Below are 24090 nucleotides of genomic sequence, written 5' to 3'. Positions count from 1 at the left end.
GACTCTGACGACACTGGCACCAGCTTCGAAAGAACAGTCGTTGGGGTCCAGCGGGAGCTGGCCAAGGAGGTGCGGGTGGGGATGCAAACTATGGCAGCCAGCCTTGAGGGGGTGCGTTCGTGCATGCTGTCAACTGCTGATCAGGCAGCTGCAATGCAAGCCAGAACATCGCTGTTGGAGGAACTTTTAGTAACACCGAAGGCAATCTGCACAGCTGTCATCCAGTTGACCAAACAACTCCAACAGCAAGCCAGTCAGCGTGTGCACGAATGCAACATCGAACCCCTCAGGGCAGACCTGGCTGCCTACCATCGGGATGTGGCTGCCATTCTGAAAAACCAGCACGCTCTCCTTGCTGCAGTACTGCCCTTCATAACTGGACAGGGATCAGCCCCCGGGATGTCTGCCTCCATGTCTTCTGACACTGAGGTGTGTGTTGCCCCTTCAAAACCAACAACAACAAGGACACACCAGGCAACACACACATCAGAAGAAGAAGACATGGAACAGATAACATTCACACGCAAGAGTATCCGGAAGCCCTAGTCCCTGCACCATGCCCCACTCTGACCAAGGTCCTACGTTTTGACACATGCCAGCCTCACTCCAACTACCCTCAATGACTGTTTGGCAATCTACTGTTTAACTTGTCCACATTGGCTGTAAATGTTTCTCTCCTACCATTTGGCAATTCCTGTTCCTCTGCACCGTCTGTGACATCACCCCAGCATGTCAGGAGCATCATCCACACCCTGTAAATAGGATCACCATTTAAGAATGCACCAGAACGGACTCACCTAACATTGTTAATGGACTTTTTGCACTACTCCACCTAAAAATAAATATCACTTGCACAACAATTGTGTCTCTGTGTCATTTCACACTTCAACTGTGCAGTACATAACTCCAAAGTGGCTGTGTGGCAACCATGTTGATTCTCTAGACTACTGTCCTGATTTCATGTCTACTGAAACATCTGTGCAGTGGCCAGGATTGCATCATAGCTTTACTAGACTGAGGAAAATAACTGATGTAGGGACTAAGCACACCCAATCATGCTGTGTTGGACAGAATGAGGCCCCATCCATAGCTATTCTAGACAACTAATGGTGGATGAGAAATGTAGGCACCTTGCGATACTAACACAATACATTATGCTGTAAAATGAAAGGAATGTTAACCAAATTACACTGCATCAATCACCCTTACAGCGTATACTACCATGAAGGAAAGTCATGCTCAAGCAGTACACACATGATGTAGGTCAGCAATGACAGCAACAAGACAAGAGTGTGAACAAATACTCATCTACAAAGCTCTCCCTGAACTTCACAATGCTGTCCGACCTATCTATTTACCTACAAAATCAACTCTGGAAGCACTCTTTGTGAAGTAGGATACATACCAACCCCAAATCTTGATGATCTATGCAGACTACCAATGGTGGCTCTCCCACACGGTGGATACTTACCAAGTTAGCACACGGGTAGCTGGCATGTTAAACCTCAATAGCCTGGGGATAGCGAGCATAGGACACAAATGTCATACTAAAACTTTCTGCTACACTGATGTCAAGGCCATGAAAAGGTAGCACCTAACGCATCTGGTAAAGGGTTAACAATTTTTTTATTTCAAATAAGTAAGAAAAGAGGCAACTAAGGGAAAGATAAACCTACACTAATCTAACCTGACTACTACTAACCCACAACTGTCCCTAACTAACCTAAGCTAAACTTACTCTACACATGTAACGAAACGATCTAAACATCAACCCCCCACCCACCATTATGAGACAAGACACATGCAGGACAACACTTACTAACCTACACACATACTATACTATCCTAAACAAACATATATTTTTTTGTATTTTTTTTTTTTTATATATATATATTTATTTTTTATTTTTTTTATCAAACAGGAATCCCAACATTGCCCCCCACCCACCCACCCACACAAAAATATTAGATAGAAAGTATAAGGACCCCCCACCCTCTTACCTAACACTAACTAAGCTAATTACCTATACTTATCCTACAACTAACCCCCCAAACCCAACTAACAGTATGAAAAGAGGAAAGAGGGGAGAGGGGAGGGGTAAAAGTTCAGGAGGGCAAAATAACTAAGGATTTGCCCTCTGAAGTGTGCGCCGGATGGAGCGCACCTTCTTTTTGACCTCTGCCATGTCCTCCGTCAGGTTGTCAACCTTTTGAATTAACCTGTCCAGTTTCCTAGACAATGCGTTGAAGGCTGCAGGGTCAATTGGAGGGTCACTGCTGGTCTGAGTGCCGGTGGAGGTGGAGATTGTTGCTGGAGTGGAGTGGCCACGGGACAGCCCTGCTCCCAACACACGGCTGGGTCCAGGTCGGGAGGAAGATGGCTGGTCCGTCGCTGGGTCCCCTTGGGCAGACCTGGTGGTTGTAGGTGGCACCGTTGTTGGAGCCTGTGGTGTGGCATACCACGCCCCGGAGGCCCGTTCCGAATTGTATCTGCCGGCCATCCTCCGATACCCACACTGCACCTGCAGGATGTGCCTGTACCTCATTGCACGGCGCTCAAACTGGTTTCGAGCTGCGGCACTCAGGTTTGCAGCTGTGAAGGGAAAAGGCAAATATTGAGCATAGAATTTACAGTGGGTTGAATACCACAATGGGTAATTTGACCATTACTAGCAATGTATTGGTTGCAGCAATTGTTACAACATATGTCACGGGAAGGCTCAGAGGAAGTACATGTGAATCATGCATACTGAAGGGCATATCACATATAGCAGATCCATGTCTCTACATGATGGATGACATCACCCTAAACTACTCCTACAATTCATACCTAAGCCATTATACATTATGGCACCAGCTCGTCCGCATACTGACTTCACTACATATGTCATTCTATGTGATAAGAATCACACTCCTCACTCAATGGCATTTCGAAATAGTTGTGTGCTAAGATTGAACCCCTGGCCATGAATCATATGTCGACACTATGGGCCAGATGTAGGAATTGATGGGAAATCAACTAGCAAATTGCAAAGCTGAACGGTGTCTCTGACACCGTCTGCGAGTCACTATGGGGTCCCTAAATCCCACCTCATGAACATCAATGATGTGGGTTCCAACTTGCACCACCTTAGCAACTATGGGCACTCACGGGGATGGAGGCCTGCTGGGAACAGCAGAACTCCATAGACGTGACTGCTTTTAAATGAAGCAAGTTATTTTTCACCAAGTGTAGGCCCTTTATCTGAAAGGAAAATGAGCTGCGATTTGTTTAAATTCACAACAATTGATTGTTCGTAATTTACACAATAATGATTGCTCCCCTAGACCACTGGCTGTTTTGTGCAGGAGTATTTTGGTCCACTCACAAAGGTGAAGGTTCACAATGAGGACCCCTTCCAGTCAGCAAGTTGGTTAGCAGCCACTTCAAGTGGATGATAACAGCTACTCACTTTGCAACCACGTACTCGTTAGCAAATGGGATTGCCTAACACTGTGATTTGCAAGTAGGGCTGGTAAACTCCTTTATTTTTTTACTTTAGAAAACCATTTTGCGAATATGTACATGACCACCAATAACATTTCGGATTAGGAAACAGACGTTTGCAACTCACTAACATCAAATTATGCTATTTGCAATGTGGAGACATTTTGCTACATCTGGACCTCAAACTCAAGTCACAAAAGGTGTTAAGTACGTGTAACATACTGGTTGCTACAGTCCTAGGTACCCTGTTTCACAGTAACATCCCAGTCTTTGTGGGTGGTGTGGGAAGAACAAACAACAATCCCATGATCAATGCACAACCAGGAGTGTACAGAAAGTGCAACAAGCATGTGCCTTCACACACAACACCTATGAAGGGCTAGCAACACGTTGGAGTCAGCCCAACCTTGTCACATCCCAGGTCCACACATGTCAAAATGATATGACTTAGCCAAACATAACATACTGTTAGTGAGGCATGTTTTACAACACACACAGAGGAGGTAGAACACCCATTCACATGATTCAACAGAACACCTAGGCCATTGCACTCAAGTCACACACACTTCGAGGTCACCTTGTGGAAGTACATGCCCCCGGAAGATCCGACCTACAGTGTACACAGTCCATCCTCAACTAGGAAGAAGCACTTGTCATCGAAGCCATGTGCCTAAGCTATCTGGGAGACTGTCAGTCTGATATGCTGACTCAGTTAATGGCAAGTTCCTGACCAAGTCTAACATTGACCAGTGTGTTCAAAATGAGTCATGCTATTCCCAATAGTCGCACTAATTGAATGACCTACTGCCCCTCAATCTGAGAGATGACTAGGGATTGCTTTACCGAAACATTATTCCAATTTGATATCACACCAAAACAACAAAGCCAATGAACGGCCAGCACATCATATCATGAATTGTCCTGAACACACAGTAATCCATCATGCTTCATTTCCAAACAATGTAAATAGCACTTAGGCAACACTCACTGTAGGTATCGGGGTCGTCAAAATGGGCTACCTCACCAACGGTGTACGGGGCTGGTTATACTCAGACTGGGTGAACAGACAAATAATTTCTGTTACAATGACAGTGTGTGAATATTACATGGTAATGATACACTTTCACACATGCTCATCCTGCCTGGCTGACTTTGTATTCTAGATTATCATTGGATGAGTCTCCTGCTCCAGTGACACACCCTACTACACTCATGCAGTGGCCAGGACAGTCATGTGTCGTCCAAGTTACTCCTCCATTAGTAGGCCCGAACAATCATGTGATCCATACATCTCAGCATGTGCATCACAGAGAGAAACATTTCACAACTGGTTCCATGAGGACTGCATGACCACTCACCATCAAACAGGCTATGGGGACAGGTTCAACACACAGCAACCAGACACACATGTGACATATGTGTGGACAACATGACTAACTTCATGTGACGTGAAGGCAACACACAGGTGTTGCATCATCATGTGTTTGCAATTTTCGGTCTAGCTATGGCGTCTACATATGTAGGTATGTTGTTTCTACATGACGTACTCACTGGCCATTATGACCAGTAGAGTACAAATTGAGCAGTTCACGTGTTGCTTTTCAGACACAAATGCAACACTACATTCCATGCAGCTACAGCCATCTGGTATGTGTTGCAAAGATAAGGCATCGGCCTGGTAGCATAGGTCTTCATACACACCCGGCAACAAATACACATTTGGACACATATGTATACCTTTGTAGCGTAGCATTTGCATCATTTTGTGACGCAGAGAGGGGGCTACTTAGCAAAATACTAATAGATGTTGCATTTTACTGCTGTTATTGGGTGTACATGTGTAGCAAAAATGGGGATTTATGTGTATGCCCATGGGCCTAGGTTTCCCTAGTATAACACGCAGTCAGCTACTTATTTTGCAGATTGGCTACCAATCATCACATGTTCACGCACACATTCCTATTATTCCCATGTAATTGATTATTACTCACCAACATAGCCACCAATCCGGAGTCCCAGGTGGTCCAGCAGGTCCTGTTCCCTGGTGATCAGATCTGCCCAGCGGTGCTTGAGTTGATGGACATTCCTCATACTCCCGTAGACCCGGACCAGGTGATGGCGCACCTTCTCCCAACGTATTTTCCTCGCCTCCGTGTGATACCCCTGTATCACACGGCCCCCAGCCTCCAGCATCAGTGGGAGGAAATGGCTTACGAGCCAGATGAAGCCCCCCAATTCGTCCTCACCCATCCTGGACAGGCGAGGCCTACCTGACATGATGCGAGGTTGAAAAAAGTAACAAAGAAAAATGAAAGAAAAAGTGGGAAATGGGGAAAGGTAGAGGTGTGAAAGAAAAAGAAGAAGGAGAAAAATAGCCCAACTAACACCCCAAACTATGCTACCCACAACAGACTCCCACAGACAATACAAACTATCACAGGTATAGACCAAACAACACTAAACAGACTGAGACAATGTTTGACAACAATAAAAGATTGACACAAAGACAAAATACAAGGCACACAGGACACTAAAGCAGTAAAACACAGGACAACACCTTTCACACAACCACACAGTCTAGATAACTCTGAGACTGCAAAGTGAAAGTGAAAGTCAACTCCCAGTACAGATTTGGTAAACAGGATATCCTATTACATCACTTCCTGCATAAAATGGCCGCCGTTTTTATTTTCGCGTAATGCGTCATATTTTCACGCATACACAGATGTGCGTCATATTTTTTTGACGCATTACAGTGTACATGATGCGGAGTGTAAAAATATGCTATGAATATTAATATTTCCAATTGTACATGAGATGACCAACATATTGTGCATGTAGCGTCAATTACACCACGCATACATCATGGGCGTCGTTTTTTTTTCACGTACAGTGGTGCACATGATGCGGAGTCAAAAAATATGATATGAATATTAATAATTGATAATGTACATGAGATGACCAACATATTGTGCATATAGCGTCATTTTGACCACGCATACATCATGTGCGTGGTTTTTATTACACGTACAGTGGTGCACATGATGCGGAGTCAAAAAATATGATATGAATATTAATATTGATAATGTACATGAGATGACCAACATATTGTGCATATAGCGTCATTTTGACCACGCATACATCATGTGCGTGGTTTTTATTACACGTACAGTGGTGCACATGATGCGGAGTCAAAAAATATGATATGAATATTAATATTGATAATGTACATGAGATGACCAACATATAGTGCATATAGCGTCATTTTGACCACGCATACATCATGTGCGTGGTTTTTATTACACGTACAGTAGTGCACACGATGCAGAGTCAAAAATATTGTGGATGTAAATCATAATTTTAAGGTGAAATATCAAGACACTTTTGGATACATTTGTATCTGACTCTGCATTGTGTGCACTCATGTACATGAACAAATTATGACGGCCATGCTGTATGCGTAGAATATGGAGCAAATTGATCCAAATGTCTTCATGTGTTTAGCTTTGGAAAGGTGATTTGTCATGGTAAAACGGTGCGATGTGAGACACATTTGTGTTTGTATCTGACAAATGTCCGTACTTTTATGTATAGACGGCCTTCACACTGTGATGTTTGGGATACGTTAACTAATGTATTGACCATATTTGACAACATATTTGGTGTAATTGCTGATGGCTATTTTGAAATGAGATTTTTGATACCATTATGTATTCCGTCTCCAAAATGTCCCCACCTTTATGATGGGGATGCTTTTATCTGTAGTCCTAACAGGGAGTGGGAGAGTCACTTTCAGTTTTTAGGGGGCTGACCATGTCCCATTATGATTTTGTGTTTCATATTTGTGTAGGACTTGTGACATTGAGGCCACATATGTGCCTTATGCATGTGTTTAGTTCACAAGTACATGATTCCTGTATGTTTTGGGGGTGGTAGAGGTGGAGTTAGTCCCCCAGCACCCTAGGATTTGACCATCCAGAATAGCTACTGTATCCATGGAGTATTTTTATCATATCCTGGCAAACCTGCAGCAGCGGGCGAATGTAAGGCCATATGGTATGAATGACTGTTGACCATTCATTCATATCATTAGCCCATTTGACGTTTGCAGTATTGATGATTTGGAGCTAAGTTGCATACCATTTTCATATGACTAAGGGGGTCATTCTGAACGCGGCGGGCGGCGGTCGCCGCCCGCAAAGCGGTTCCCGCCGAAAGACCGCGGCGGTCATTCTGGCTTTCCCACTGGGCTGGCGGGCAACCGCCAAAAGTCCGCCCGCCAGCCCAGCGGGAAACACCCTTCCCACGAGGACGCCGGCTCAGAATGGAGCCAGCCGAGTGGGAAGGTGCGACGGGTGCAGTTGCACCCGTGGCGAATTTCTGTGTCTGCAAAGCAGACACTGAAATTCTTTGTGGGTCCCTCTTACGGGGGCCACTGCAGTGCCCATGCCATTGGCATGGGCACTGCAGGGGCCCCCAGGGGCCCCGCGGCACCCCCTACCGCCATCCTGTTCCTGGCGGAAGACCCGCCAGGAACAGGATGGCGGTAGGGGGTGTCAGAATCCCCATGGCGGCGGAGCGCGCTCCGCCGCCATGGTGGATTCTCAAGGGCAGCGGGAAGTCCGTTTCTGGCCGCGGCTGAACCGCCGCGGTCAGAATGCCCATCGATGCACCGCCAGCCTGTTGGCGGTGCTACCGCCGACCTCCGCCAGGGCGGTAATTACCACCAGGGTCCGAATGACCCCCTAAGTTTGCAAGACTCTCAGCGTTCACGATGTGATAATGCGAAGATTGGTTTGCTTGTCTGTGTCCCTTTCTGCATAAACTGGTTTAGTGTCATGTTACAATCTTCCTGCTAGGTTCAAACTGGGACACAACTGTGATGGTCTACTTTCAAATATTAGGTTGGTTGTATGACATATGTGTACATGTGTGTGGGAATGTGGATCCAGTATGACCTGTCTGTGTGTATGTTGTCACTGTAACTTCAAGGTCTCCTCCTGAGTTAGTGGCAGCTGATGTTGTTGCAATTGTGTATTGCTCATATCATACACTTGAGAGAAGCCATTGATGACATGTTCACGTACACATGGATGGTCCCACCCTGTCTCTGAACCCGTGTGATGTGACTTTCAAATGATCTCCAATTTTGGGCTGGATGAGAGACTGTTTCAGTTGTTTGGATCCGGCATGTCTAATTGTCACATTTGTACTCTTGTTGGGCTCTGTGTATGGTAATGTAACATGTCACATCCTACCCTCTGTGCATACAGTTGTGATGTTTATTTTTGGTGTGATGATTTTTAATGGCATTCTTGATCAATGAGACGACATTCATCTTCAGCTATTTCAAACTAAAGGTGGTCAGAAATGAATAGGCCAAAGCATAATGTGGTGTTTGTGATCAGTGTTTATTTACAAGTGTGGAATACAAGTGATGATAATGACTTAAGTAAAAAAATTGTTCACAAGCTGTTGGCGCCTACGCACTCCTGCTGCGGTGTTAGGTTGTTCCCCCTCCTGTTGCAGGCCAGCATCCTCCTCATCATCATCCTCAGGCATGTCTGGGTCCGGTTCAAGGAGGGGAATGTTCCTTTGTACACAAATATTGTGTAATATGGCACAAGTGAGTATAATTTTGCATACCATCTCTGGGGAGTATAGTAGGCTTCCGCCAGTGATGTCAAGGCAGCGGAACCTTGACTTTAGGATCCCAAAGGTCCTCTCCACAATGCTGCGTGTCCTCTTGTGGGCGTCATTGTATGCCCGCTCAGCAGCAGTATTTGGGTTCCCATATGGTGTCATTATCCAAGGCTGGATGCCATACCCCTGATCAGCTGAAAGAGAAACACAGAATGGTATCAATTAGATGTAGGAGGCACTGTTGTACGTATCTTTGATGGCAGTAGTTGTGTTGTGTTGTCTGTGACTATTTTGTGTACTAATGTGACAACCTATGGTTGTTGGTGGAAACTTTGGCATTGTTTATTTTCCTTGGCTGAGCAAGTGTTTGTTGTCTAACTGTTTGTCAGCAGGATGTATTGGTTTCTCAAGTACAGTGTGCCCTCTCTTGCATTGTGACTTGTGACACAGGTGTCCGTGTGTCCTCACTGGGGGTGTGATGATAGTTCCATGCAGAGTTGAAACATGAAAGGGTATTAGAAACGTCCATATGAACATAGCCAGGCCATCCCATCCCTTAAAAGTTATGCATTGTATTAGTGTACAGGTTATTGTGAGACTTCCAATTTGCAAGGTGACATTTAGGCAACCACAGTCATGAATGTCTTCACACTAAGCTGTGGAGTAAATTCAAATGTGTGAGAGGTTCAATGGTGACTTGTGACACATGGCTAGTGATGTGAGTACCTCAGTGTGTTCCTGTCTAGGTGTTGCTATTGTGGTGTATGTGTTGTTCATCCTAGAGGGTTTCTGTGCAGTGAGTATATAAGAAGATTTTTGTCCTTACCAACAAGTAGTCCATTGCCATACCGTCCATCCTGGAAGTGTTGGTTGATGGTGCAGTGACGGAAGATGAATGCATCATGTACACTCCCAGGATATTTAGCCACGATGTTGCTGATCAGTCCTTGGTGATCGACTATGGCCTGCACGTTGATGGAATGTGTGTGCTTCCTGTTGCGGTAGAGGTGTTCACTCGCAGCAGGTGGCACAAGGCGTACGTGTGTGCAGTCGATTGCACCAAGGACGTGCGGGAAGCCACTGATGGCGTAGAACCCCTGTTTTGTTTCCTGCTGCTTCTGCAGTGTGTTAGGGAAGCAGATGTGGCGGGGTGTCAGTCCAATGATGGCATCCAGTACTTTAGGCAGGAATGCGGAGAAAGATGGTTGTGAGATTCCACCAACCAGGGCACCAGTTGTCTGAAAGGAGCCACTTGCCAGCATGTGAAGTACGGCAAGCAGCTTTGTTTCTGTTGGGATAGTGCGTGGAGTCACTAAAGTGGGGGCCAATTGCTGTTCAATATTTGTCAGCAGCTGCTGAATGGCCTGCCAGTTCAACCGGTACCTCTGGATGATGTCTCGTTCCCTGAGGCCATGCAGGGTTGTTCTTGGGCGGAATATCCTCTCCTGCCTTCTGCGCTGTCTTTGGGGTCCCTGCTGTTGTTGTTGTGGTTGCTGTTGTTGCTGCAGGGCTCTGCGTCTACGTGCACGTTGAAGAAAAAGCACCTCCATGTCTCCCTGTTGCTGCTCTGCTGCTCTGTTGTTTGTTCTGTGTGTTCTGATTAAGTACAGGTGTGTTTGCCCCATTTTAACGCCTGCCCTGACCCAGGCGTTAAAATGTCACGCTATTCATGCTTTGCGCCATTTTTTTGCGCCGCCTGCCGCGCGGGAGTGATTTTTGCCCTGGAGCATAAATACCACGCACCGCTATGTGCGTCTGTTTTTAGACGGGAACGCCTTCCTTGCATCTCATTAACGCAAGGAAGGCGTTCACGCAAAAAAATGACGCTATTTGCCAATACTTTGGCGCTAGACGCGTCTAACGCCAAAGTATAAATATGGCGTTAGTTTTGCGCCGAATTTGCATCGAAAAAAACGACGCAAATTCGGCGCAAACGGAGTATAAATACGGGCCTTTGTCCCCATGTCCTGAAGTTAAAAAATATGAGCTATAAGGAGACCCGGTCAGGGTACGCTGACCCCACAGACATTGTGGGTAGGTCCCAGAGAGACCTGTCCAGTGCCAAATTAAAAAGAAAAAGTTATATACCACGGATCCTGCAGTATTCTCACTGGGCCCAGCAACCCCCTGTGAGGTTAGTCAGCAATGGGTCACTGGCTACCTGCAGGAAGTTAGCTGCCCACAAGGGAAGGTTGGCCCACAGGCCAGGCACTGCATCCAGCATTCTCTGCGCACTGTCAAAAGGTATGCTGGGTGAGACGGTTGAATGAATATGATAAAAAAAACTGAAATTCAATGAAAAAAATAAAAGTTAAGGTGATGTTATTGTTAGTTATGTTAATAAGATCTTGCTAGTTAAAATGTTTTAAAAAACTTAGAAAGTCACTGAAAAAACATAGGTTAAAATTACGTCATAGTGGGTATGATAATAATATGCAACTTTAGGTTAAAAAAAAAACCTATACATTCATTGAAAAAAACAAAGGGTAAAGTGAAGCTATTGTAAGGCCATGAAGTAATATACAAAACTATGGTTTGACAGCAAAAACACTGAAGTTCACCAGTTATATTTTACTGAACTAACTACAACTTGCGCCCCTGACATGACCTGCTGATGACTTCACCTGTTACATCACACATGAGACCATATATGTCATCATTGATGACATCCCTGATGGCATCTCAAATGGCATCATTGATGACAGAATGCACCTTCATATCAACACATATTCTTATATGGGTGTAGTCTTTCTTTGATACAGCAACTAAGACACCCAGGGCAGCTTGCTGCTGACTGGTTGTATTATGCCTTCACTCAGGAAACTTGATCTCACTTTCATTTGAGGTGATAAGTGTATTAGCACACAGCAATGTTTGGCGACTACCTGAATGGCTTAATTTATATGCAGTTATCTAATGTCTGTTAAGTTTCGACATGACTATGGATAAGTGAGGAAACCAGTCTCTAATGTTTTGATCACAACACTTGTGAAGATTTGTGGTCATGAGATCAAAGTATTAAGCCATAAACCTTTTAGGACACTTAGGGGGTCATTACAACCCTGGCGGACGGTGTTAAATCGGAGGTAAGCCCGCAAACAGGCCGGCGGAAAAAAAGGGAATTATGTCCGTGGCAGAAACCGCCAACAAAGACAGCCACTTTAACACTCCGACCGCCACGGCGGTACAGACAAGCAGCGCGGTGGTCACCGCCAACAGACAGGCGGGAGACAAAGTACTGACACAGTATCACAACCTACCAATCCGCCACCTTTTCCGGGGCGGATTCACCGTGGATAAAAACACAGCGGAAACAGCCATTTCAAAGGGAAAACGCTCACCTCAACAAACTCCAATAGGAAGGAGGGCACCATGGAGCCGGTACTCCAAATACTCCCTGCGATAGTCTTCCTGCTCCTCTACGATCATCAGCAACGCCGGCGCCGAAGACAACGGTGAGTACTGCACCTACGACATAAGGGAGGGGGGAGGCAAAAGTCAGGGACAAACACACGCACCCCCCCACCCCCACCCGACCCTCACCCACTACAACACACACACCAATGATTATCCAAACATCACAGTAACAACCCCCAACCCCCCCGGAAGAATGCAAAGACAAAAGGAAATGAGTGGAACCATTGTAATGTATCAAAATACAGTAAGCTAATATATACAGATATATATACACATTCAACAAAATATACATCACGATTAGTAGTGCAGGTAGGCACCATTCAATGTCCGTGGACCACTGGGCCCAAAATGCATGGGCGAGGTCCACATCAGATACCTGACCAGAAACGGAGAGAACACTGCTGGGGCATCAGATAGAAATACAACATGCACCTCAGGGGGAAGGGAAGGGGGGCACCTCAGCCGGATGACAGCACCACGCCAGATCCACGACGGGGCTCCATGCCCATTGATGTATCCTGGGGAGTGCAAAGCCACAGTCTCACAAGTCTTTTCAGTGGGTGGTTTGCCCACTGCTTTATCCTGGGGAGTGCAAAGCCACAGTCTCACAAGTCTTTTCAGTGGGTGGTTTGCCCACTGCTTTATCCTGGTGAGTGCAAAGCCACAGTCTCACAAGTCCTTTCAGTGGGTGGTTTGCCCACTGTACCATCCTGGGGAGTGCAAAGCCACAGTCTCTCAAGTGGATGACAGTCTCCACTGGTTCTGGAGGGGGACTGGTGCCCAGGGTGCTTCATCCTGTTAAGGACTGAGGTAGTGGATGGTGTTCTCCACTGGTTCTGGAGGGGGACTGGTGCCCAGAGTGCTTCATCCTGTTAAGGACTGAGGTAGTGGATGCTGTTCTCCACTGGTTCTGGAGGGGGACTGGTGCCCAGAGTGCATCACTCTCCCCGTGACGGTCCCAGTTCTGTCACTGCCCCTGCCGCACATGGGCTACCGGTGCTTGACTTGGCGGTGCTTGCCCTGTTCAGCGGTCTTTGCCCTGTTCAGCGGTGCTTGACTTTGCAGTTTCTGACCTGTTCAGCGGTGCTTGCCATGGCGGTCTTTGCTGTGTTCAGCGGTGCTTGCCCTATTCAGCGGTGCTTGACTTTGCTGTCTCTGACCTGTGCAGCGGTGCTTGCCATGGCGGTCTTTTCCCTGTTCAGCGGTGCTTGACTTTGCTGTCTCTGACCTGTTCAGCGGTGCTTGCCATGGCGGTCTTTGCCCTGTTCAGCGGTGCTTGCCCTGTTCAGCGGTGCTTGACTTTGCTGTCTCTGACCTGTGCAGCGGTGTTTGCATGGCGGTCGCTCATTGCCCAGCGGGGCTGTGGCAGCCGGGGCCCTCCTGGGCACTGACTCTGGCGGTGGTCTCCTGACCAGTGACGATGGGACTGCCCTCCTGGGCACTGACTCTGGCGGTGGTCTGGGACTGCCCTCCTGGGAACTGACTCTGGTGGTGGTCTCCTGACCAGTGACGATGGGACTGCCCTCCTGGGCACTGACTCTGGCGGTGGTCTCCTGACCAGTGACGATGGGACTGCCCTCCTGGACACTGACTCTGTCGGTGGCATCCTGGCCAGTGACGATCGGGCTGGCGGTGGCCTCCTGGGCAGCGGGGATGATGGCGGCCTTCTCCGCCGTGCTGCTCTTCCTAGACTTTGACGCTTTCTTCTGCCCCTTCCCCACCTTGGGAGGAGTCACAGCTGAGTCGACACTCCCCCCGGGACCCTTGTGAGCAGCTTTGCCGGCTGGAGTCTTCCCCCTATCCCGTCGGGCACTGTCCAACTTCTGGTGCTTCACAGGGGGGGACTGGCTGTGCTTTGGCTCCGTGTCACACTGGCTGCCCTGGTGCCCGGTGCACTCCAAATACCTCTAACAGGCACCACTGGTACCGGAGATTTTTTGGCTGAGGTGCTAGTACGGGACTTATGAATTGGAGGGGGGGGTGGTGGGAAAGAGGTCAACGTTGCTCAGGAAAAGTTTCTGACGAACACTGGGACGGGTAGCTGGAGGGGGTCTGGGAGTGGAGGAAGAGGAGGTGGTTGTAGGAGGTGTAACTTTTGATGATTTGGGTGCAGGTGCATGTTCTGGAGGCTGTCGTGAGGTGGATGGATGTTGGGTGTGTGTGTGCCCGCGTTTGTGTACTTTGGGAGGGGGCGTCAAAGACACACTGGGAGAGGACACAGGGGACGTGTAAATGGTAGTGGGGGTGGTGAGTGCAGGTGAGCGGGGTGTGGTGGTGGGTGTGCTGGTGCGAGTCCTAGTGGCTGTAGTGGTAGTGCATGCAGGTGAGAGTGTAGACGAGACTGGGAGGGAGGAGGGAGACGAGGAGAGGAGGGGGACACAGTGGAGGCAGTGGATGTTGCTGTGTCTGTATGTGGGTGATGCTTGTGTGAATGCCTGTGGGATGTGTGGTGGCTATGTTTGCCTGAGCTTCCCTTGTGTGTTGACGTGTGTGCAGGCTGGTATGATGGTGTGCTTGGGATAGGCAGAGGTACAGGGGATTGGGTCTGGGTGGAGGAAGTTGGAGGGGGGAGGCTAGACACAGGGACAATGGCTGCCATCAGTGCTGAGGCCAGAGATTGCAGGGTTCGATGATGGGCAGCCTAACCAGAATGAATGCCCTCCAGGAATGCATTAGTGTGTTGCAACTCCCTTTCTACACCCTGGATGGCATTCACAATGGTAGACTGCCCAACAGTGAGGGACCTGAGGAGGTCAATGGCCTCCTCGCTGAGGGCAGCAGAGGTGACAGGGGCAGGGGCTGAGGTGCATAGGGCGAAGGTGATGCCCACCCTCCTGGGTGAGCGGGCACGGGGCGAATGCTGAGGGGCTGCTGGGAGGGCGGTGCTGGTAGGGGGGTGGCGGCTGTACCTGTAGAAGTGGGGGGCACAAATGTTGCCGCCACCACAAGGGAGCTCCCATCGGAGGACGAGTCCGTGTCGCTGGTTGCTGATCCGGTAACCACCGTGGAGCTTCCCTCGCCCTCTGTCCCACTGGTGTATTCAGAGTCCGTGGTGTGGCCCTCCATGGCCATGTGGGATGCAGCCCCCTCGTGCTCCGGTGCCACTGTACCACCGCCTAATGATGCTGATGCACAAAAGAACAGGGAGAGCACAAAAAGAGGGGGGGACAGAAGAAAGACAGGTTGAGTGCATGGCTTACCGCTACCGTTGGCGGACAACACAGACACAGCAGCCCCCTGCACTACGCCGCACTGTTGGGCTCTACAGATGCAGTTCCTGGGATATGGCCTACATGGCTAGGGTGGACATCGGCACACATAGATGACACAGGGGCATGTATACCTGTACTTGGCACTCTACAGAGGTGGGGTGGAGTGGCACATGGCCTGCATTACGGAGGGGCTTAGCCTACGGAACTCGCCCTGGCCTAGGGAAACCCACAGCCCTCCTCCCCCACCCAGACCCCTCCACTGTGCGCAAAGTCAGCTGAATGAGAGTGTACTCACCCCGTTGTGTCTGCTGTGATGCCCTCAAGCGCCCATCCAACTCAGGGTAGGCCACCACCAGGATCTGGAACATCAGGGGGGTCATGGTGCGACGGGCACCCCTCCCACGTTGGGAGGCCATCCCCAGCTGAGCCTCCACCGTCTTCTTGCTCCAGCGGCGAATGTCCTCCCATCTTTTACGGCAATGGGTGCTCTGTCTCTGGTGGACCCCCAGGGTCCGGACGTCCTTGGCGATGGCACACCAAATATCCTTCTTCTGGTGGGCACTGACCTACATGACATGTACAGGGGAAGAAGAGAAGTCATTACCAACTGCACCGTCGAAGTGAGTGGCCCACATCCCTACCCTTGCCATGTGGCACATGCATTCACAGTCCTTCATGCTCGCAGAACTCTGCCCCCTTCCTTCTTACAACCAGCCCACTCCACCCAGGCATAGCCCATATAACTTGCACCCTATGTACTCACCTGTTGGTCTGGAGGACCGTAGAGTAGCGTGTACTGGGGAAGGACCCCGTCCACGAGCTTCTCCAACTCCTGTGCAGTGAAGGCAGGGGCCCTTTCCCCAGACGCATGTGCCATTGTCTCTTCCAGACCGAGGTCACATCAGCACTTGCAGTATAGGTCCTCTCCTGTCGAAGATCAGGTAGGTATCGAGTGATTCAACAGATAGAAAATGGCAGTGACGTCCGCGGCGGTGATGTCCGCAGCGGTGCGTATCATCACCGCCGGCGCACTTCATCATTGGCTCCTGGGACCCATAGGGTCTAATGTTAACCAAGCAGCATTGCGCAGCGGTCTTCGACCGCCTACCGCAACGGTGTACAACGCGAGGGCAGTTACCTCACATCCCATTGTCCCAGTTTAGAGGTCAGGCAGCCGCCATTTCAGGGGCCCACATGGCTTCATTTTCAACTGCGTCACACATACCTAGGCCTGGACTCAACACACATACAGACAACTTTTTGGATTATGTTTTGTGTTCTGTGTAGCTGTGGGTACATACCACTGAGTTGCTTGACTGTGGTCGCTTTTGTCCTTCCTAAGCACCGTCAGCTGGGACATGTTAGGAGATGGCGGAATCCTCCGGTGTACTGACCGCTGGTGGACCTGTTGACAATGGAGGAGTGACATTTAATCATCACCTACAGGTTTGACTGTGCCACAATCCAGGAACTGTGTACCCAGTTGGAGCCAGACCTGATGTCAGCAATCCACCAACCCACAGGGATCTCCCCTCAAGTGCAGGTGCTATCAGTGCTCCATTTCCTAGCAAGTGGGTCTTTTCAAACAACAGTGGCCATGGCATCAGGGATGTCCCAGCCTATGTTTTCCAACGTGTTGTCCAGAGTGTTGTCTGCCCTGCTGAAACACATGAGGAGCTACATCGTTTTCCCTCAGGTGGAGGATTTGGCTACTGTTAAAGGTGACTTCTATGCCCTTGGACATATCCCTAACATCATAGGTGCCATTGATGGGACCCATGTAGCTCTGGTCTCCCCCCCAACAGGAGTGAACAGGTGTACAAGAACCGGAAGAGTTATCATTCGATGAATGTACAGATGGTATGTTTGGCAGACCAGTACATCTCCCAGGTAAATGCTATGTTCCCTGGCTCAGTGCATGACGCCTACATCCTGCGGAATAGCAGCATCCCTTATGTGATGGGTCAACTCCAGAGGCACCGGGTGTGGCTATTAGGGGACTCTGGTTACCCCAACCTGTCATGGCTATTTACCCCAGTGAGGAATCCCAGGACAAGGGCGGAGGAACGCTACAATGAGGCCCATGGGCGGACTAGGAGGGTGATTGAACACACCTTCGGCCTCCTGAAGGCCAGGTTCAGGTGCCTGCATATGACAGGTGGTTCCCTATTCTACTCACCAAGGAAGGTGTGCCAGATCATCTTCGCCTGCTGTATGCTTCACAATCTTGCTTTGCGACGCCAGGTGCCTTTTCTGCAGGAGGATGGTCCAGATGACGGTGTTGTGGCAGCTGTGGAGCCTGTGGACAGTGATGAGGAGGAAGCAGAAGAAGAAGACATTGACAACAGGGACTCAGTCATACAGCAATATTTCCAGTGACACACAGGTGAGAACACTTTCTTGACTACTACAAGTACTTTCACACTTCTACCTCTATCCTGTCTGTCAATTTCAAGCAGTATTTGGTAACTGCGTTGTACATTTCCATTACGGTTTCACAGGTGTGGTTACCAACGTGTGTCATCTGCTTGCATCCTTCATGGTCTTGTGATGTGTGACATAGGTATGTTGACATTACTATTGAGAACGGATTTTGTCACTGTCATAGCTAATACACTTTTTCAAAATCACAGACTGACTCCAGATTGTTTTTTGCTTCAAGGGTGTTTATTGAAGTGCTAATTATTGGAGGGGGTGGTAAAATGGTGAGGGGTGATGGTGGAGGAATGTCCATGGAAGAGTCCAGTCTATTAGTCTCACAGGTGCACTGCCCATATGGGCATAGGAAGTGGGCTGGGGCAGTTCCAATATGGACAGGGTTACAAAGTGGGACAGTGGGATGACAATCAGGGTGGTCTCATTTCTAGGCGGGGGTCTTGCCATCGTGCTCTGTCCTGTTCCTGGATCTCAGGGACCACTTGCGGGGTGGTTCTCCGTCTGTAGGGGGTGGGGTGCTGGTGTGGTGGTCTTCTGGCGGGGCGTCCTGTCCACTAGCGCCGGCGGAGGTGGTGGGCAGTTCATCGTCCATGCTAGTGTCAGGGGCCCCTTGGAGTGCCACGGTGTCCCTCATGGTGTTCTGTATGTCCTTCAGCACCCCTACGATGGTGCCCAGGGCAGAGCTGATGGTTCTGAGTTCCTCCCTGAAGCCCAAATACTGTTCCTCCTGCAGGCGCTGAGTCTCCTGAAACTTGGCCAGGACCGTAGCCATCGTCTCCTGGGAGTGGTGGTAGGCTCCCATGATGGAGGAGAGGGCCTCGTGGAGAGTGGGTTCCCTTGTCCTGTCCGCCCCCTGTCGCACGGCAGCCCTCCCAGTTCCCCTGTGTTCCTCTGCCTCCGTCCCCTGGACCGTGTGCCCACTACCACTGTCCCCAGGTCCCTGTTGTTGTTGGGGTGGTGGGTTATTCTGGGTTCCCTGTAGTGGTAGACACACAGCTGATTGACGTGTCCTGGGTACGGAGGTATGGGCCCGCTGGGTGGGTGCTGTGCTGGTGTTACCAGAGGGTGGAAGGTCTGTGGTGGCCTGTGACTGGGTGTGGGGAACCGACTGTCCCGATGCCCACGATGGTCCGGGCTGGTCATCCGGATCCAGTTGGCCAGAGCTGCTGTCATCACTGTGGGTGGGGTAGAGATGTCTGGACCCTCCTGTCTGGTGACTTAGGTAGTGGTCCTGCAGGGGTGTAAAAGCATGATTATTGCATGTGTGTGTGTCATGGTGTGCAATGGGTGGGTGAGTGTGTACCCCAGTGCTAGCATTCCTGTGTGGGGGCTTGTGTGATGATGGTTGGGGGGGGTGTTATGGGTATTTGCAGTGGGCATGCTTTACTGAGGGGTGTCCGTGCTTTGTTGTGTCATGCAGGGATTGGTGTTGGGATGGGTGGTTTGTGTTATTAGTACATTAGTGAGGAGTTGGAGTGATAGGGGAGGGGGTGAGGGTGAGGGTGTGTGATAGCATGCAGGTAGGGTGGGGGATATGATAGTTAAGATTTAACTTACCAGTGTCCATTCCTCCACCGACTCCTCCGAGGCCCTCAGGATGCATGATGGTCAAGACCTGCTCCTCCCATGTTGTTAGTTGTGGGGAAGGAGATGGGGGTCCGCCGCCAGTCCGTTGTACCGCGATGTTGTGCCTGGAGACCACAGAATGCACCTTCCCCCATAGGTCGTTCCACCTCTTCCTGATGTCGTCCCGATTTCTTGGGTGCTGTCCCACTGCGTTGACCCTGTTGACTATTCTTCGCCATAGCTCCATCTTCCTAGCTATAGAGGTGTGCTGCACCTATGATCCAAATAGCTGTGGCTCTACCCGTACGATTTCCTCCACCATGACCCTGAGCACCTCCTCGGAGAACCTGGGGTGTCTTTGGCGTGCCATGGGTTGGTTTAGGTGATGTGTGGGGTGGTGTATGTGGTGATGAGTGTGGTGACGTGTAGTGGTGTGTGGTGTGTTGTGCGTGGATGTCGTGTGGGTGATGGTGTTGTGTGCCTCTGTGTGGTGGGGTTGTCTATTCTGTGCTCTCTCTCTGGCCTTCGTCAATCAGTTTTGGTCATAGGGGTTTGTGGGTGATGTGGGTGTGTGTTTTATATTGTTTTAGGTGTGTGGGAGTGGTGTTTGTATGTGTATCAGGTGTGTGTAATTCGAATTGTCCAATGTGGCGGTGTTTTGGAGATGTGTGTGTATTTTGAGCGCAGCGGTGTGTACCGCCAATGGAATACCGCGGTTGAAAGACCGCTGCGTGGATTCGTGGGTCGTGATAGCATGGGCGTGCTTCTGTTGGCATGACGGTGGAGGTTTTGTTTTCGCCAGTTTATCACTGACCTTTGGTGTGGCGGACTTGTGTGGGTGTCTGAATTTCGGCGGATTCCGAGATGTGGGTCATAATAGCTGTGGCGGATTTCCGCGGCCGCCGTGGTGTATTGGCGGTCTTCTGCACGGCGTAAGCGGCTTTTACCGCCAATGTTGTAATGACCCCCTTAGTTCATTACTGTCTTCTGTTGATGCAGTAAACATACCAACTGATAATGATTATAGCCTCAGCTTCATCTCCATTCTCTCATACCTAAAGAAGGACATCATTTTGCATGTGGCTCGGCGCAGTTGTCCAACACAAAGCTGTCCACCTGGTTGCCTATTTCCAGGATAACAGAGTGTGTTTTCCTGAAGCCCCTCGAGAAAAGTTTTATGCATTTCACCTTCACGTTGAGGCATGATGTGTTTGGGATGCACAGCCCTATATGTAAACATCTTTGGTCATTCTACTCATAGGTCAGCAGACAACAGCATAAGACAAACTTTAACAGCTCTTCGTTGTTCGGCATGGTCCCCACAGCTAACTAAAATACACTTGCATGAATGCTGGGCACCAGTATTGTGATCCAGCCTGCACTAATCAACCGCCTGGTGTCATTCCTTGCTTTGTAATGTTGCTGTGAACTTTTTATCCTTGCTTCACCACATGATGAATCTTCAACAAGATGGCCGGCATCCACACTCCTTTTGAGAGTATTTTGGTGATCGTACTCATCAGCAGCATGACTGTTGGTCTGCACGAAGCTACTTCAGCAGGGTCACAGGTAGCACAAACATGGTATGACCAAAGCAAACACAGGTGCGTTGAACACCATAGCGATCGTTTATCTGGTTTTACAGTATGTGGTAAACTCAGTAGGTCATCAGGTTTCAAATGAGTTGCACTGTAGCTTGTTTATCTCAATTACAGGTGAGTATGAGTTAGCACCCAATTGGGTCTAAAATGGGAGGACTTAAAAAAGAGAGGAGTGTAGGGAGTTTTTAGGTCGAACGCGCAAGCGATTTGACCTGTGTAGGAGGCTGGCCTGGTGTGTGGTGGGTACCTATGGTACTTACACTTTATACCAGCTCCAGTTATCCTTATTAGTGTAGTGTAGACAGTGTCTAGAAGCCGGGCTCTCCACAGGTAGCTGTGGATGAGCAGCCAAGGCTTATCTAGGAGACATGCAAAGCTCATGCAATACCACTGTAGTCACACAGTACTCACGACGAAAGAAAATACTCAGTGTTACAAAAATAGAGGTACTTTATTTTGGTGACACAAATACCAAAAATACCATAGAGACTATACTCCCTTAGGAGGTAAATAATACACAAACTATATACACTAGTATGCAGAAATAGTGAGAAAACAGTTAGAAAACAGCGCAATTCGTGAAAATTACAATAGTTAGAAATGGACCTAGAGGGAGCACAAACCATATACTAAGAAAATGGAATGCAAAAGTCAGTCCCCCACCTAGGCAAGTGTAGTGTGTAGAGGGGAGCTGGGAGTACTAGAAAACCCCAAAGGTAAGTACCACAACCGAGCCCAGTGATTAGGAAAGCAGGAGTAAATCACTGTAACTTTCCCAGAACACACACAGAAACAAGAAGAAGAATTATGAAAAACCTAGAAGACACTGCAAGACACTAACAATGGATTTGTGGACAAGAAGACCTGTGGAAGAAGGGGACCAAGTCCAAGAAGCACAGAAGAGTCCAGGAAGAGCAGGAGCCCCTGCTAACCCGGATGAAGATGCAAAAGGATAACCACCAGTGAAGAAGAAAAATCAGCAATGCACCCAAGAAGACGAACTCGGGTTTGTGGAGGGTGCAAGTGATGTCCCACGCCAGATGTAGGATTGCAGTCGGCTTTGCGTTTTCCGAGTCTGCCAACAAGCCTAGGCACACACAAAGCTTGCAGTTAGCAGAAAATGGTGCTGCCCGGGACCAGGAAAGACCAGGTGGATTCTACCCAGGAGGTGGAGTCAGAGGGGGCCCTCAGCAACTCATAGATCCCACAGAAGACAAGGCAGCGCACGCAGGAGTCCCACAGCATGGGGACAAGAAAGTTGCAAAAGAGGCCCTTCAGCACTACAACAAAGGCTCCCACACTGCTGGGGAACCACTCAGGAAGCTGTGCATCACACGATAGAGTGCTGTGGGCCGGAGCTACAAGATGCATGAAGGACTTGGAGAAAGGATGCCAACAAGCCTTGGCAGCTGCAAAACATGCAGTGCATGGGCGAACGGTCTTGCGTGGGGAGGCAAGCTCTCACCTCCACCAAAGTTGGACAGTTGGAAGAGAGGACCATTGGGACCACTTCAGTCTATCACCTGTGATGCAGGATCCACGCAGCTCAGAAGAAGAGGGGATCCACGAAGCCGGTCGCCGTTGCATTTGGTGCCTGCAGAAGCAGGGGAGTGACTCCTTCACCCCAAGGGAGATTCCTTCACTCTTCTGATGCAGGCTGAAGACTGAAGACGGGCTGTCTTCAGAGGATGCATTACCAGGAAACAGTTCCAGTTGCTGGCAGGAGCCAGAGATACAATGTTGCAAAAGGCATCTTGCTTCCTTGTTGCAGTTTGCAGAGTTCCTGGAGGGTCCAGATGCAGTTTCTTCAGTGAGAAGTTGAAATGGAGGATGCAGAGGATTCCTTCTGGAGTCTTGCAATCTGAATCTGAGGAACCACACAAAGGGGAGACCCTATATAGCCCTGAGAGGGGGATTGGTCGTCTACTCAGGTAAGCACCTATCAGGGGAGGGCTCTGACAGCACCTGCTGGCACTGGCCACTCAGGTGCTCCCAGAGTTCCCTGCCAACCTTAAATCCAAGATGGCAAAACCCAGGGACCCTCTGGAGGTGCTCTGAGCACCACCCCTGGGTCACTTCCCTTTCCTTTGTCCAGTTTCACACCAGAGCAGGGACTGGTGGTCCTTGAATTGGTGTAGGCTGGTTTATGCAAGGAGGGCACCAAATGTGCCCTTCAAAGCATTTCCAGTGGCTTGGGGAGGCTACCCTCTCAACAGGAGGGCAGAAACCTGTCTGTCAGGTGGCAGCAGCTGGGGCTGCCTGGTAAACCTCAGAAGGCTGAAGTGACGATACTGGGGGTCCTGTAAGGAGCCCCTAGAATGCATGGAATCATACAACCAATGCTTTCAAGAGTCATCATGTAGCTGGACATAGGTAGTGACCTATGTCCAGTACACGCGTAAAATGGCGCCCACACACTCACAAAGTCTGGTAAATAGTCCTGGAGTTTATGGGGGCACCTCTGCTAGTGCAAGGGGGCCCTCACACACAGGTACTTTGCACCCTGCCCTCAGGGCTGGAGGGCTTGCTATAAGGGTGACTTATAAGTGACCTGGTGCAGTGAAAATTGTAGTAAAAGGGTGCTTGCACCTTTTCACGCAGGCTGCAATGGTAGTCCTGCAGAAGCCTTTGCATGGGCTCCCTATTGGTGGCAAAATATATGCTGCAGCCCATAGGGCTCCCCTGGAGACCCAATGCCCTGGGTACCTAGGTACCATATACTAGGGACT

Source organism: Pleurodeles waltl, chromosome 4_2 (genome assembly GCF_031143425.1).
Source record: "Pleurodeles waltl isolate 20211129_DDA chromosome 4_2, aPleWal1.hap1.20221129, whole genome shotgun sequence".
NCBI lineage: Eukaryota > Metazoa > Chordata > Amphibia > Caudata > Salamandridae > Pleurodeles > Pleurodeles waltl.
This window is presented reverse-complemented; position numbering follows the sequence as displayed.